The 15,009-nt window shown below is 51.8% G+C and overlaps 1 long non-coding RNA gene across 4 annotated transcripts in view; it reads right to left on the bottom strand.

Moving 5' to 3' along the window:
• The window catches only part of LOC133340777 (uncharacterized), a 30,064-nt gene that overhangs the window by 1,635 nt on the left and 13,420 nt on the right, over positions 1 to 15,009 (bottom strand). For 2 of the 4 annotated variants that reach the window (XR_009754941.1, XR_009754940.1), the window contains exons 4-6: positions 9,990 to 10,056; positions 9,214 to 9,316; positions 259 to 325 (exon numbers count right to left, since the gene is read on the bottom strand). This is a non-coding gene — a long non-coding RNA (uncharacterized LOC133340777). Of the gene's footprint in view, positions 1 to 258; positions 326 to 7,729; positions 7,900 to 9,213; positions 9,317 to 9,989; positions 10,057 to 11,387; positions 11,443 to 15,009 lie in introns of those variants that run through there. The other 2 variants (XR_009754939.1, XR_009754938.1) reach the window with 2 other exon arrangements.

Raw genomic sequence — 15,009 nt, 5'->3', positions numbered from 1 at the left:
TCGTGAGGGGTAGCAGGGTCTCAAGGAAGGAGGCCTTCATCCAGTAGTGGATAGATAAAAGTATAGTAGATTATTAAAACGTAGAAAGGCAGGTACACAGAGAGGATCTTGGGGAGATACTCTGATAGATGCACACACACTCAGGCAGCCAAGCAGATGCACACTTAGGTGTATGGATAGGTGACAGGTAGCCACACGCGGAGTGGAGAGCACGCGTCCATTAATACTTCACCACACGAGTCGAAGAGCCACACGTACCTCCATGGTGGCAACTTGCAGAGCAGGGTACACAGAACTAACAGCGTCTCTCGCGCAGTCCAGGTCTCTGCGTGCGAAGCAGGAGACGAAGCCGAGGATCACAGAGTCGAGGGGGTGTGACGGCACCCACATCTCAACACGAGTCAAGTCACAATGCGGACTCACACCATGAACCCACATCATCAACACAGACTCACATCATCACCAATCACAACACGAAACACAAAAACAACATCCGACATTCGCCACTAAGTAGCGATGATGTCACCACGGCCCTTGTGCCAGGCCAGGTGCACTTTCAGGCCACGCGAAGTGTCGAAGGCTCGCTGACAAGACGTCACGGGACAGACCCAGGTTCCAAAGGTTGGCTGAGATGATTGGTAGATACACCAGCTGTATGCCCAACTGTGCCAACTTGCCGAATTTTATCCGCCACTCGTTGTGAGCGTCACTCCTCTGCCCTCAGTTGTTGTTGGAGGCAGTCTGCCTCCAACTGTCCAGTAGCCTCCTTCACGAGCTTCCTCGTGAAGGATGCTATTTACACCACTGGTACCAGTCTTTCACAAGTCCACTCAACTCAACATCCTCCCATACAGCATCAGTCCATATTTTCGACACCCCATGTCGTGGCTGTTTAGCCCCCTTCATGCGGCCAAAAAGAAACTTATTGGGTATGCGGGCTACAAGACCCAGCCAACGCAGCCTTGCCTGCCGGAGGAGCTTACTGGTGGGAATGTGTCCAGATCCTTCAAGGATTTGTGAGCTCCTCACACAATCCAGCTAGGTTAAACCCAGGATTGATCGTTGGAGCCACCACCGACACCACCACCAACACCACTAACACCATCAACATCACCACCAACAACACCAGTACCACCACCAACAAGAAAATCACCATCATCAACACCGTCACCAGCACCACCAACAACACCAACAGCACCACCACCAACAACACCAATTGCACCACCATCAACACCACCATCAACACCAACAACACCACCATCAACACCACCATCAACACCACCAACAACACCACCACCAACACCAACAACACCACCATCAACACCACCATCAACACCACCAACACCACCATCAACACCACCAACAACACCACCATCAACACCAACAACACCACCATCAACACCACCATCAACACCACCAACAACACCACCACCAACACCACCACGAACAACAAAGATAAAGATCCCCCTTATAGCTGAAATAAACTATTGGGGCAAGTACTGTTAGCCAGCATCACCTATGAAGGCCGGAACAGCACACGGGGGCGTGCCCGGCCGCCTTTGTCTCCGAGTGCCGATATCTACACACCACACCAGGTACTCATTTGAGGCTGAGTCGACCTAGGGGATGCCCAGGACCGGTTCATATAATCGTCACTGGGGTTGACAGCGCGTTAACCACTCCACATACATAGACTCACACACGGATACAAACACACACGGACTCACACAAACACAGACTCACCCCACACACACAGACTCGCACCACCTGCACCACCCACCCACAGCGAGGATCCACTCCTCACCTTCGCCAGAGTTTCTCCCCGCCTCTCTAACGGACCAACTGCCAGGGGGAAGCGCGTGGCTCGAGACGAGGGGGCGGTACCAGGTGACCACGCCCACCGAGACGTAGGAGCCCTGAGCCCCTCGTCCCGCCCCCCCCCATGCCCACCCCCGCCCCCTCTCCCCCGCCCCTCCCCCCGCCCCCTCTCCCCCGCCCCCTCACCCCCGCCCCTCTCCCCGCCCCCTCTCCCCCGCCCCTCCCCCCGCCCCTTGCCCCGCCGAGGCTGGGGCGAGTGGAGGCAGCGCTGTGCATTGTGGGTGGCGAGCGGCTGATTCGGATTCCCGCTCGCGGCCACCGTCGCTGCTGAAGCGGCGGCTCGCTGGCTGGTCCTCCTCTACATCGACTCAGCCCGAACAAGGTGAGAACCTTGCACGGTGTGGACACATCAGCAGTGGCGGTGGTGGAGAGGGGAGGCAGAGGAGGCGCCTGGCTCACAGCCGTTACGCTCTGGGCGCCTGCTGAGTTCACGGCGCTGCTCCAAGCAGAGCGCGGCCTGCTGCTGCTGCTGATGATGAGGAGAGGCACTGCCAGATTGTGGCTGATGGGATGAGTTACATTTAGTTCTTTTGTATCTGGAGGGACGGAGTTGTTGTCGTGGCAGCAATGGCCTCCACTAGAGGCCGCGATGTGGGGTATTTGGGCTACTCTTCCACGCTGGTCCAGACCCGTTGGAGCGAGGTGGGTGTACCCACAACTTTACCCTCCACACGCGGGGGGCGTCAGCTCACTGCACTTGCAATGCAGAGGTGCAGGTTCGAGTCCATTTCACACTCACCCCGAACTATATGCTGCCATAGACAAACCCAGCGTTAAATTATATACTGTATTACTATACACCACCCTATACCTTAGAATAATACATAGTCTAATATTACACTATGTATTATTCTATCCACCCTACTGTATATCACACTGCTGTATATTCACTATACAATTACGATACTATATATTGCCTTATACATTGTATTAAACATTAGAATGTTATACTATTTATTATTATACAATCTGCTATACACTATACCATTGACCGTCGAGACAGCTGTCTCCTGTCTCGCTGTGTCTCTCTCTACGTGAGTGTCACTGTTAGTCTACAGCTGCCTCCTGTCTCGCTGTGTCTCTCTCTACGTGAGTGTCACTGTTCGTCTACAGCTGTCTCCTGTCTCGCTGTGTCTCTCTCTACGTAGTGTCACTGTTAGTCTACAGCTGTCTCCTGTCTCGCTGTGTCTCTCTCTACGTGAGTGTCACTGTTAGTCTACAGCTGTCTCCTGTCTCGCTGTGTCTCTCTCTACGTGAGTGTCACTGTTAGTCTACAGCTGCCTCCTGTCTCGCTGTGTCTCTCTCTACGTGAGTGTCACTGTTAGTCTACAGCTGCCTCCTGTCTCGCTGTGTCTCTCTCTACGTGAGTGTCACTGTTAGTCTACAGCTGTCTCCTGTCTCGCTGTGTCTCTCTCTACGTGAGTGTCACTGTTAGTCTACAGCTGCCTCCTGTCTCGCTGTGTCTCTCTCTACGTGAGTGTCACTGTTAGTCTACAGCTGTCTCCTGTCTCGCTGTGTCTCTCTCTACGTGAGTGTCACTGTTAGTCTACAGCTGCCTCCTGTCTCGCTGTGTCTCTCTCTACGTGAGTGTCACTGTTAGTCTACAGCTGCCTCCTGTCTCGCTGTGTCTCTCTCTACGTAGTGTCACTGTTAGTCTACAGCTGTCTCCTGTCTCGCTGTGTCTCTCTCTACGTAGTGTCACTGTTAGTCTACAGCTGTCTCCTGTCTCGCTGTGTCTCTCTCTACGTAGTGTCACTGTTAGTCTACAGCTGCCTGTCTCGCTGTGTCTCTCTCTACGTGAGTGTCACTGTTAGTCTACAGCTGTCTCCTGTCTCGCTGTGTCTCTCTCTACGTAGTGTCACTGTTAGTCTACAGCTGTCTCCTGTCTCGCTGTGTCTCTCTCTACGTAGTGTCACTGTTAGTCTACAGCTGCCTCCTGTCTCGCTGTGTCTCTCTCTACGTGAGTGTCACTGTTAGTCTACAGCTGCCTGTCTCGCTGTGTCTCTCTCTACGTAGTGTCACTGTTAGTCTACAGCTGCCTGTCTCGCTGTGTCTCTCTCTACGTGAGTGTCACTGTTAGTCTACAGCTGCCTGTCTCGCTGTGTCTCTCTCTACGTGAGTGTCACTGTTAGTCTACAGCTGCCTCCTTTCTCGCTGTGTCTCTCTCTACGTTGAGTGTCACTGTTAGTCTACAGCTGCCTGTCTCGCTGTGTCTCTCTCTACGTGAGTGTCACTGTTAGTCTACAGCTGCCTGTCTCGCTGTGTCTCTCTCTACGTGAGTGTCACTGTTAGTCTACAGCTGTCTCCTGTCTCGCTGTGTCTCTCTCTACGTGAATGTCACTGTTAGTCTACAGCTGCCTCCCGTGTGATGTAAGGAAAAAAGTTTAGCTGGAAGCATATTATATTTTTTTGCGACATAGAATTGTAATGTATTACGTACTGTTAGTAGCTCAGCTTATTGGAGAGTATATTTAGTATACTGATGATACTATGAAGTTTATACTTTAGCTTTTTTACGTGGTTGTTTAGTTACTGCAGCTACATACTATTAACATTCCTACCCTTTATTAATGCTACCCATATCCCCTCCCTTTGATGCTGCTAATCCTGCATAATGCACGGGCATAATATGACTTTGAAAACCCCCCGTCCACCTCCTACGCATTTCACAAGTAGTACTAATCACATACCTGCATTTCCCATAAATATGCTAAATTCCTCTTGATATGAAAATAATTTTGTCAAGGCGCCCTTCCCCCCATCCAACCCAGCTTAAATATACGTTCCAAGCATGGTGGTGTTTCATTTTGCTTCCTCTTAGTATCTTTCACTCGACGGTCAATGGTATAGTGTATAGCAGATTGTATAATAATAAATAGTATAAAATTGTAATGTTTAATACAATGTATAAGGCAATATATAGTATCGTAATTGTATCGTGAATATACAGCAGTGTGAAATACAGTAGGGTGAATAGAATAATACATAGTGTAATATTACACTATGTATTATTCTAAGGTATAGGGTGGTGTATAGTAATACAGTATATAATTTAATGTTGGGTTTGTCTATGGCAGCATATAGTACGAGGTAGACCTGTGTGATGTAAGGGAAAAAAGTTTATCTGGAAGCATATTATATTTTTTGCGACATAGAATTGTAATGTATTACTTACTGTTAGTAGCTCAGCTTATTGGAGAGTATATTTAGTATACTGATGATACTATGAAGTTTATACTTTAGATTTTGGCGTGTCTATGCACAAATAAGGTTTAGGAAAGAAGCAGGAGTGACGTCACGCGGAGACACGTGGTTACAATGCGTCATGAGCGGGGGACACCTCCTCACAGGCCTTTTGGGATAGATCGCGTAAACATCTAAATGTGTCGTTAACCCCGCCACCACCACCCGACACAGCTGTGGAGGCTGATGCCCCCTCCCCGCGAGCGGGCGGGGCGCGAAGTCCGCCCCCTCCACCCGGCCCCCTCCTCGGCCGCGTCTCGCTGGGCCCCCCGGGCCCCCGCCGATCGGGGGGGGGACCGCCCCCCCCGCACCAGCGCCTGTCAGACACCGCCTAGGGGGTTATTGCGCGTGCGCCCCCCACAACACGCGCCCCCCACAACACGCGCGCCCCCCACTACACGCGTGCCCCCCACAACACGTCCGCCCCCCACAACACGCGTGCCCCCCACAACACGCGTGCCCCCCACAACAAGCGCGCCTGCACTCGCGAACCGCGCCGATCACGTAACACTTTAAATCTCCGCTCACAGCTGTCGGGATCTAATTAATGACTCTGCGCACTCACGCAACGTCCCCCACCCCCGACCGGGCGTGGTGCTGACCACCCACCCCCTCGTGTGCCGTGCTGGCCTTCAGAGGTGCTCGCTAACAACACTTGCCCCAACAGTCTGTTAAGGCTATACGGGGGGGGGGGTCTTTGTCTTTGTGGATGAGTGAGTGTGATTGTGGAATTCTTCGGGTCTCAGCTCAATGGAGTTCACTCGGGAAATGAACTTTTTCGGATTCTGAAATAAACGTGTGCGTGTGTTTAGTGGGGTGCATGTGAGTGTTTAGTGGGGGTGCATGTGAGTGTTTAGTGAGGGTGCATGTGAGTGTTTAGTGGGGGTGCATGTGAGTGTTTAGTGGAGGTGTGCGTGAGTGTTTAGTGGAGGTGTGCGTGAGTGTTTAGTGGAGGTGTGCGTGTGTTTAGTGGGGGTGCATGTGCGTGTTTAGTGGGGGTGCATGTGAGTGTTTAGTGGGGGTGCATGTGAGTGTTTAGTGGGGGTGCGTGTGTTTAGTGGGGGTGCATGTGTGTGTTTAGTGGGGGTGCATGTGTGTTTCGTGGGGGTGCATGCGAGTGTTTAGTGGGGGTGGCGTGTGTGTGTTTAGTGGGGGTTCATGTGAGTGTTTAGTTAAGGTGCATGTGAGTGTTTAGTGGAGGTGCATGTGAGTGTTTAGTGGGGGTGCATGTGAGTGTTTAGTGGGGGTGCATGTGAGTGTTTATTGGGGGTGCATGTGAGTGTTTATTGGGGGTGCATGCGTGTGTTTAGTGGGGGTGCATGTGAGTGTTTAGTGGAGGTGTGCGTGTGTTTAGTGGGGGTGCATGTGAGTGTTTAGTGGGGGTACGTGCATGTGTTTAGTGGGGGTGCATGCGTGTGTTTAGTGGGGGTGCATGTGAGTGTTTAGTGGGGGTGCATGTGAGTGTTTAGTGGGGGTGCATGTGAGTGTTTAGTGGGGGTGAGTGTTTAATGGGGGTGCATGTGAGTGTTTAGTGGGGGTGCGTGTTTAGTGGGGGCGCATGTGAATGTTTAGTAGGGGTGCATGTGCGTGTTTAGTGGGGGTGCATGTGCGTGTTTAGTGGGGGTGCATGTGAGTGTTTAGTGGGGGTGCATGTGCGTGTTTAGTGGGGGTGCATGTGCGTGTTTAGTGGGGGTGCATGTGCGTGTTTAGTGGGGGTGCATGTGCGTGTTTAGTGGGGGTGCATGTGCGTGTTTAGTGGGGGTGCATGTGCGTGTTTAGTGGGGGTGCATGTGCGTGTTTAGTGGAGGTTAATGTGCGTGTTTAGTGGAGGTGCGTGTGCGTGTTTAGTGGGGGTGCGTGTGCGTGTTTAGTGGGGGTGCATGTGAGTGTTTAGTGGGGGTGCATGTTTAGTGGGGGTGCGTGTGCGTGTTTAGTGGAGGTGCGTGTTTAGTGGGGGTGCGTGTGAGTGTTTAGTGGGGGTGCATGTGCGTGTTTAGTGGGGGTGCATGTGCGTGTTTAGTGGGGGTGCATGTGAGTGTGGAGGTGTGCGAGGAGAGAGCAGCGCCGGCCGAGTTTCTCCGCTACAGTTGCACCACAGGAACATTCTGTGGAAACTATTGCCAGTGATGATTGTTGACAACAATTGCTATGAAATCTTCGCAGTCGATCACAGCCTATGAGGTGTGGTCTTGGTCGTGAAGTCTGTTGCGCTGACGCTACCGACGGCAGTATCGTGCTCTTATTCTGCCCTCGGCTTCTTGTGGTGCTCACAAGGGGCCGGCATTCCACCCCACTCCCTTCCCAGCAACTCAACTACTCTCATTGCGAGGCCACTATTCGATTCCGGATCATATAATTTGTATGGTCTTGTTATCATTCGTATTGTTTCTCAATTATTCTCCGTTTAACGATGAAATGTAATAACTTATTAAGTTTTGTGTGCTCTGTTAGCTGCGGTCTCGCGTGGTAGGGGTGGCTCGCAAACCAACCTGCCGCACCAATGTCACATTGACCAATCACCACCATGGGCCTAAATGTCAAATATATTGAACGATTGGAAATAATAACTCGGCGCTTTTATCGGGTGCGTATCGCGTGGCGTGTTTACCAATCGTGCAGTTAGGGTCGAAGCTAGTTTTGTTTTGTTTATTAAAGTTGGGGCCTGGTCCGGTCGGCCCAAGTGCGTGTCGAGTCCGGGCTCTGCTCGGTTCGGGGTACTGCTGGTGCCACCACGCTTGTGACGCCGGCACTGGTGTCTCTCCGCAGCTTGAGCGAGCGCTACGAGGAGGAGATGACAGTGCGAGCCGAGGCTCTAGTCAACTCCGGCAGGCGGCTGGTACAGAGGTACGAGCAGGAGAAGAGCCGTCTCGCCGACGGGCTGCTCCACCCACGCTTGCACGGATGGCCGGATGACGTCGCTGTCACCGAACGGCCAAACCACCAACCCGACGGACGACCCCCACCCGACCGCCAGCCCACGGGTACCCCCACCGAGTAAATGACCCAACACGCATCATCCTGACACACTGACCAAATAACTTACAGACCGATAATTCGCCACCCCATCCTATGACCCAATAAAATACTTTCGCAACAATATATATGAACCCGACACCCGACTTGCCCACCCTCTGACTCTATAAGACACCGAGGCCAATACAATACACCGACTTGGTGAAACTCTGACCCATCAATCGACCCATTTGACTTCGAGCCTATCCACCGGATCACCAGCTGACCTACTGATCCAATAAACACTTTAACCTGGTAACTTACTGCCAAAATACTGATCCACCAAATGACCCTATAACCTTGCCAGCTAGGCTCAGACTCACGACCAGCTGATCTAATAATCCAAAAACCCACTGTCCCACCAGGCTATCCCCGCTATGAAGGAGGGACCGGTATTATAAATTAATGTTGTGTTTTTGTTCCGGGTTTAGGCACCACTGCCATTACTTGGCCATAAACGTGTTTAAGCCCAGGAGTGTCTGTGCACTCATCTTTCCCAAATGGAAGCTGATCGTGGTGGAGGCAACATGTCACGTCTGGCAACGCAAAACTAGTTTAGCACCAATGGATTTGACTTAAACCACTCGTGCACAAGACCAGTTGAAAAATTATCCTGACATTTTTATAAATTAATACACACCGTGAGGAGGGTAGTTCCTTAAACAGCATGCTCGAAGTGGTCGAGTGACACGGACGTATGTTCTCCTGTACGTGCATTCCACGTAGTTATGTTCTCCTGTAAACGAGGGCTACTCCTCGGAAAATGTGCACAACGCACGCTGCGCTCCCACGGTTTCATCTTTACATGTCACAGCGATCTGCAGGTTCTGCGCTTGTTTAGCTTGAGGCTGTAGTCATCGCCGCGATACCGCGAGGGAGTCTGCTGAGTGAGCTCCTGCGCCCCGTTATCAATCGAAGTCCCCCATGCAACTTGGCCACCTGGATATCACTCATGCATCATGGCCACTATGAAATCTTCAATGAATCATGGCCACTGTGACATCCACCATGCAACATGGCCATCGTGATGTTCCACCATTCACCATGGCCCTCTGTGACATCCCTCATTCCTGTTCTTACCTTGCGGTGATTTGATGCAGATGGAGGCGGTGCCCTCTGAGGACAGCGCCCTCCACGTGGTACAAAATTCACCCTTATTCCTCGCCTCTCCAGATTGGCTCATCTACACACACACAAAGACAAAGGTCCACCACATAGGCTTTAGCAAGATGTGGGGGATAGTGCAAGCGGCGAGCACTGAGCCAGGATCTCTGAGATCCTGGGCTCCACATTCAGGAGGGTCCTGCTGAGATGTCAGTTCTCAGCGTTCGGATATTTGGCCAATGTCAGATGTCACACTTGGATTAACAATGAGACACGTGTGTATTTATAGGACACACGCAGGTTAATGGCATCCTTCAAACTGTTAAGAGAAGTAGGGCTGGGCCAGGACATGCCACAGCCACGAGGAACAACGATGGTTGATGGTCTAGAACAATAACGGAGGTGCAGCCAAGTATCGGAACACGTCTGAGAGGACGGCTGCTAGAAATATGGAGCGACAAAATCGGTGCTTGGTGGATTATTCCATCGCAGGATCGTGAGGGGTAGCAGGGTCTCAAGGAAGGAGGCCTTTATCCAGTAGTGGATAGATAAAAGTACAGTAGATTATTAAAACGTAGAAAGGCAGGTGCACAGAGAGGATCTTGGGGAGATACTCTGATAGATGCACACACACTCAAGCAGCCAAGCAGATGCACACTTAGGTGTATGGATAGGTGACAGGTAGCCACACATGGAGTGGAGAGCACACGTCCATTAATACTTCACCACACGAGTCGTAGAGCCACACGTACCTCCATGGTGGCCAATTGCAGAGCAGGGTGCACAGAACTAACAGCGTCTCTCGCGCAGTCCAGGTCTCTGTGTGCGAAGCAGGAGACGAAGCCGAGGATCACAGAGTCGAGGGGGTGTGACGGCACCCACATCTCAACACGAGTCAAGTCACAATGCGGACTCACACCATGAACCCACATCATCAACACAGACTCACATCATCACCAATCACTCACAACACGAAACACAAAAACAACAACCGACATTCGCCACTTAGTAGCGATGATGTCACCACGGCGCCTTTGCCAGGCCAGGTGCACTTTCAGGCCACACGAAGTGTCGAAGGCTCGCTGACAAGACGTCACGAGACAGACCCAGGTTCCAAAGGTTGGCTGAGATAATTGGTAGATACACCAGCTGTATGCCCAACTGTGCCAACTTACCGAATTTTATCCGCCACTCGTTGTGAGCGTCACTCCTCTGCCCTCAGTTGTTGTAGGAGGCAGTCTGCCTCCAACTGTCCAGTAGCCTCCTTCACGAGCTTCCTCGTGAATGATGCTATTTACACCGCTGGTACCAGTCTTTCACAAGTCTACTCAACTCAACATCCTCCCATACAGCATCAGTCCATATTTTCGACAGCCCATGTCGTGGCCGTTTAGCCCCCTTTATGCAGCCAAAAAGAAACTGCTTGGGTATGCGGGCTACAAGACCCAGCAAACGCAGCCTTGCCTGCCGGAGGAGCTTACCGGTGGGAATGTGTCCAGATCCTTCAAGGATTTGTGAGCTCCTCACACAATCCAGCTAGGTTAAACCCAGGATGGCTCGTTGGAACCACCACCGACACCACCACCAACACCACTAACACCATCAACATCACCACCAACAACACCAGTACCACCACCAACAAGAATATCACCATCATCAACACCGTCACCAGCACCACCAACAGCACCACCACCAACAACACCAATAGCACCACCATCAACACCACCATCATCACCAACAACACCACCATCAACACCACCAACAACACCACCACGAACAACAAATATAAATATCCCCCTTATAGCTGAAATAAACTGTTGGGGCAAGTGCTGTTAGCCAGCATCACCTATGAAGGCCGGAAAAGCACACGAGGGCATGGGTGGCCAACACCGCGCCTTTGTCTCCGAGTGGCGATATTTACACACCACACCAGGTACTCATTTGAGGCTGAGTCGACCTAGGGGAGGCCCAGGACCGGTTCATAAAATCGTCACTGGTGTTGACAGCGCGTTAACCACTCCACACACACACAGACTCACACACGGATACAAACACACACGGACTCACACAAACACAGACTCACACCACACACAGACTCACACAAACACAGACTCACACCACACACAGACTCGCACCACCGCACCACCCACCCACAGCGAGGATCCACTCCTCACCTTCGCCAGTCTCTCCCCGCCTCTCTAACGGACAAACTGCCAGGGGGAAGCGCGTGGCTCGAGACGAGGGGGCGGTACCAGGTGACCACGCCCACCGAGACGTGGAGCCCTGAGCCCCTCACCCGAGCCCCCCCCCATGCCCACCCCCTCGCCCCGCCCCCTCTCCCCCGCCCCTCCCCCCCATGCCCACCCCCTCGGCCCGCCCCCTCTCCCCCGCCCCTCCCCCCGCCGAGGCTGGGGCGAGTGGAGGCAGCGCTGAGCATTGTGGGTGGCGAGCGGCTGATTCGGATTCCCGCTCGCGGCCACCGTCGCTGCTGAAGCGGCGGCTCGCTGGCTGGTCCTCCTCTACATCGACTCAGCCCGAAGAAGGTGAGAACCTTGTACGGTGTGGACACATCAGCAGTGGCGGTGGTGGAGAGGGGAGGCAGAGGAGGCGCCTGGCTCACAGCCGTTACGTTCTGGGCGCCTGCTGAGTTCACGGCGCTGCTCCAAGCAGAGCGCGGCCCTGCTGATGATGATGATGAGGAGAGGCACTGCCAGATTGTGGCTGATGGGATGAGTTACATTTAGTTCTTTTGTATCTGGAGGGACGGAGTTGTTGTCGTGGCAGAAATGGCCTCCACTAGAGGCCGCGATGTGGGGTATTTGGTCTACTCTTCCACGCTGGTCCAGACCCGTTGGAGCGGGGTGGGCCTACCCACAACTTTACCCTCCACACGCGGGGGGCGTCAGCTCACTGCACTTGCAATGCAGAGGTGCAGGTTCGAGTCCATTTCACACTCAGCCCGTACTGTATGCTGCCATAGACAAACCCAGCGTTAAATTATATACTGTATTACTATACACCACCAGAGTAATACATAGTGTAATATTACACTATGTATTATTCTATCCACCCTACTGTATATCACGCTGCTGTATATTCACTATACAATTACGATACTATATATTGCCTTATACATTGTATTAAACATTACAATTTTATACTATTTATTATTATACAATCTGCTATACACTATACCATTGACCGTCGAGACAGCTGTCTCCTGTCTCGCTGAGTCTCTCTCTACGTGAGTGTCACTGTTAGTCTACAGCTGTCTCCTGTCTCGCTGTGTCTCTCACTTCGTGATTGTCACTGTTAGTCTACAGCTGTCTCCTGTCTCGCTGAGTCTCTCTCTACGTGAGTGTCACTGTTAGTCTACAGCTGTCTCCTGTCTCGCTGTGTCTCTCTCTACGTGAGTGTCACTGTTAGTCTACAGCTGTCTCCTGTCTCGCTGAGTCTCTCTCTACGTAGTGTCACTGTTAGTCTACAGCTGTCTCCTGTCTCGCTGTGTCTCTCTCTACGTGAGTGTCACTGTTAGTCTACAGCTGTCTCCTGTCTCGCTGTGTCTCTCTCTACGTAGTGTCACTGTTAGTCTACAGCTGTCTCCTGTCTCGCTGTGTCTCTCTCTACGTAGTGTCACTGTTAGTCTACAGCTGTCTCCTGTCTCGCTGAGTCTCTCTCTACGTGAGTGTCACTGTTAGTCTACAGCTGTCTCCTGTCTCGCTGTGTCTCTCTCTACGTGAGTGTCACTGTTAGTCTACAGCTGTCTCCTGTCTCGCTGTGTCTCTCTCTACGTGAGTGTCACTGTTAGTCTACAGCTGTCTCCTGTCTCGCTGTGTCTCTCTCTACGTGAGTGTCACTGTTAGTCTACAGCTGTCTCCGGTCTCGCTGTGTCTCTCTCTACGTGAGTGTCACTGTTAGTCTACAGCTGTCTCCTGTCTCGCTGTGTCTCTCTCTACGTGAGTGTCACTGTTAGTCTACAGCTGTCTCCTGTCTCGCTGTGTCTCTCTCTACGTGAGTGTCACTGTTAGTCTACAGCTGTCTCCTGTCTCGCTGTGTCTCTCTACGTAGTGTCACTGTTAGTCTACAGCTGTCTCCTGTCTCGCTGTGTCTCTCTCTACGTGAGTGTGACTGGTAGTCTACAGCTGTCTCCTGTCTCGCTGTGTCCTTCTCTACGTGAGTGTAACTGTTAGTCTACAGCTGTCTCCTGTCTCGCTGTGTCTCTCTCTACGTGAGTGTCATTGTTAGTCTACAGCTGCCTGTCTCGCTGTGTCTCTCTCTACGTGAGTGTCACTGTTAGTCTACAGCTGTCTCCTGTCTCGCTGTGTCTCTCTCTACGTAGTGTCACTGTTAGTCTACAGCTGTCTCCTGTCTCGCTGTGTCTCTCTATGTGAGTGTCACTGTTAGTCTACAGCTGCCTGTCTCGCTGTGTCTCTCTCTACGTAGTGTCACTGTTAGTCTACAGTTGTCTCCTGTCTCGCTGAGTCACTCTCTACGTGTCACTGTTAGTTTACAGCTGTCTCCTGTCTCGCTGTGTCTCTCTCTACGTAGTGTCACTGTTAGTCTACAGCTGTCTCCTGTCTCGCTGTGTCTCTCTCTACGTAGTGTCACTGTTAGTCTACAGCTGTCTCCTGTCTCGCTGTGTCTATCTCTACGTAGTGTCACTGTTAGTCTACAGCTGTCTCCTGTCTCGCTGTGTCTCTCTCTACGTAGTGTCACTGTTAGTCTACAGTTGTCTCCTGTCTCGCTGAGTCACTCTCTACGTGTCACTGTTAGTTTACAGCTGTCTCCTGTCTCGCTGTGTCTCTCTCTACGTGAGTGTCACTGTTAGTCTACAGCTGCCTGTCTCGCTGTGTCTCTCTCTACGTGAGTGTCACTGTTAGTCTACAGCTGCCTCCTGTCTCGCTGAGTCTCTCTCTACATGAGTGTCACTGTTAGTCTACAGCTGTCTCCTGTCTCGCTGTCTCTCTCTACGTAGTGTCACTGTTAGTCTACAGCTGCCTCCTGTCTCGCTGTGTCTCTCTCTACGTGAGTGTCACTGTTAGTCTACAGCTGCCTATCTCGCTGTGTCTCTCTCTACGTGAGTGTCACTGTTAGTCTACAGCTGCCTCCTGTCTCGCTGTGTCTCTCTCTACGTGAGAGGCACTGTTAGTCTACAGCTGTCTCCTGTCTCGCTGTGTCTCTCTCTCTACGTGAGTGTCACTGTTAGTCTACAGCTGTCTCCTGTCTCGCTGTCTCTCTCTACGTAGTGTCACTGTTAGTCTACAGCTGCCTCCTGTCTCGCTGTGTCTCTCTCTACGTGAGTGTCACTGTTAGTCTACAGCTGCCTGTCTCGCTGTGTCTCTCTCTACGTGAGTGTCACTGTTAGTCTACAGCTGCCTGTCTCGCTGTGTCTCTCTCTACGTGAATGTCACTGTTAGTCTACAGCTGCCTCCCGTGTGATGTAAGGAAAAAAGTTTAGCTGGAAGCATATTGTATTTTTTTGCGACATAGAATTGTAATGTATTACTTACTGTTAGTAGCTCAGCTTATTAGAGAGTATATTTAGTATACTGATGATACTATGAAGTTTATACTTTAGATTTTGGCGTGTCTATGCACAAATAAGGTTAAGGAAATAAGCAGGAGTGACATCACGCGGAGGCACGTGGTTACAATGCGTCACGAGCGGGGGACACCTCCTCACTGGCGTTGGGCGCCGATGACGTCAGACCGAGATAACGAGAGCCGGGTCGTGAGAGGGCGAATGTCTTGAGAGTTTAACGCTTTCGCGAC

This window comes from Lethenteron reissneri, chromosome 10, assembly GCF_015708825.2.
Source record: "Lethenteron reissneri isolate LAM-NWPU_2019-01 chromosome 10, ASM1570882v1, whole genome shotgun sequence".
In the NCBI taxonomy this organism is placed as follows: Eukaryota; Metazoa; Chordata; class Hyperoartia; order Petromyzontiformes; family Petromyzontidae; genus Lethenteron; species Lethenteron reissneri.
The sequence above is the reverse complement of the archived record's forward strand: the minus strand, read 5'-3'. Positions and strand labels throughout refer to the sequence as shown.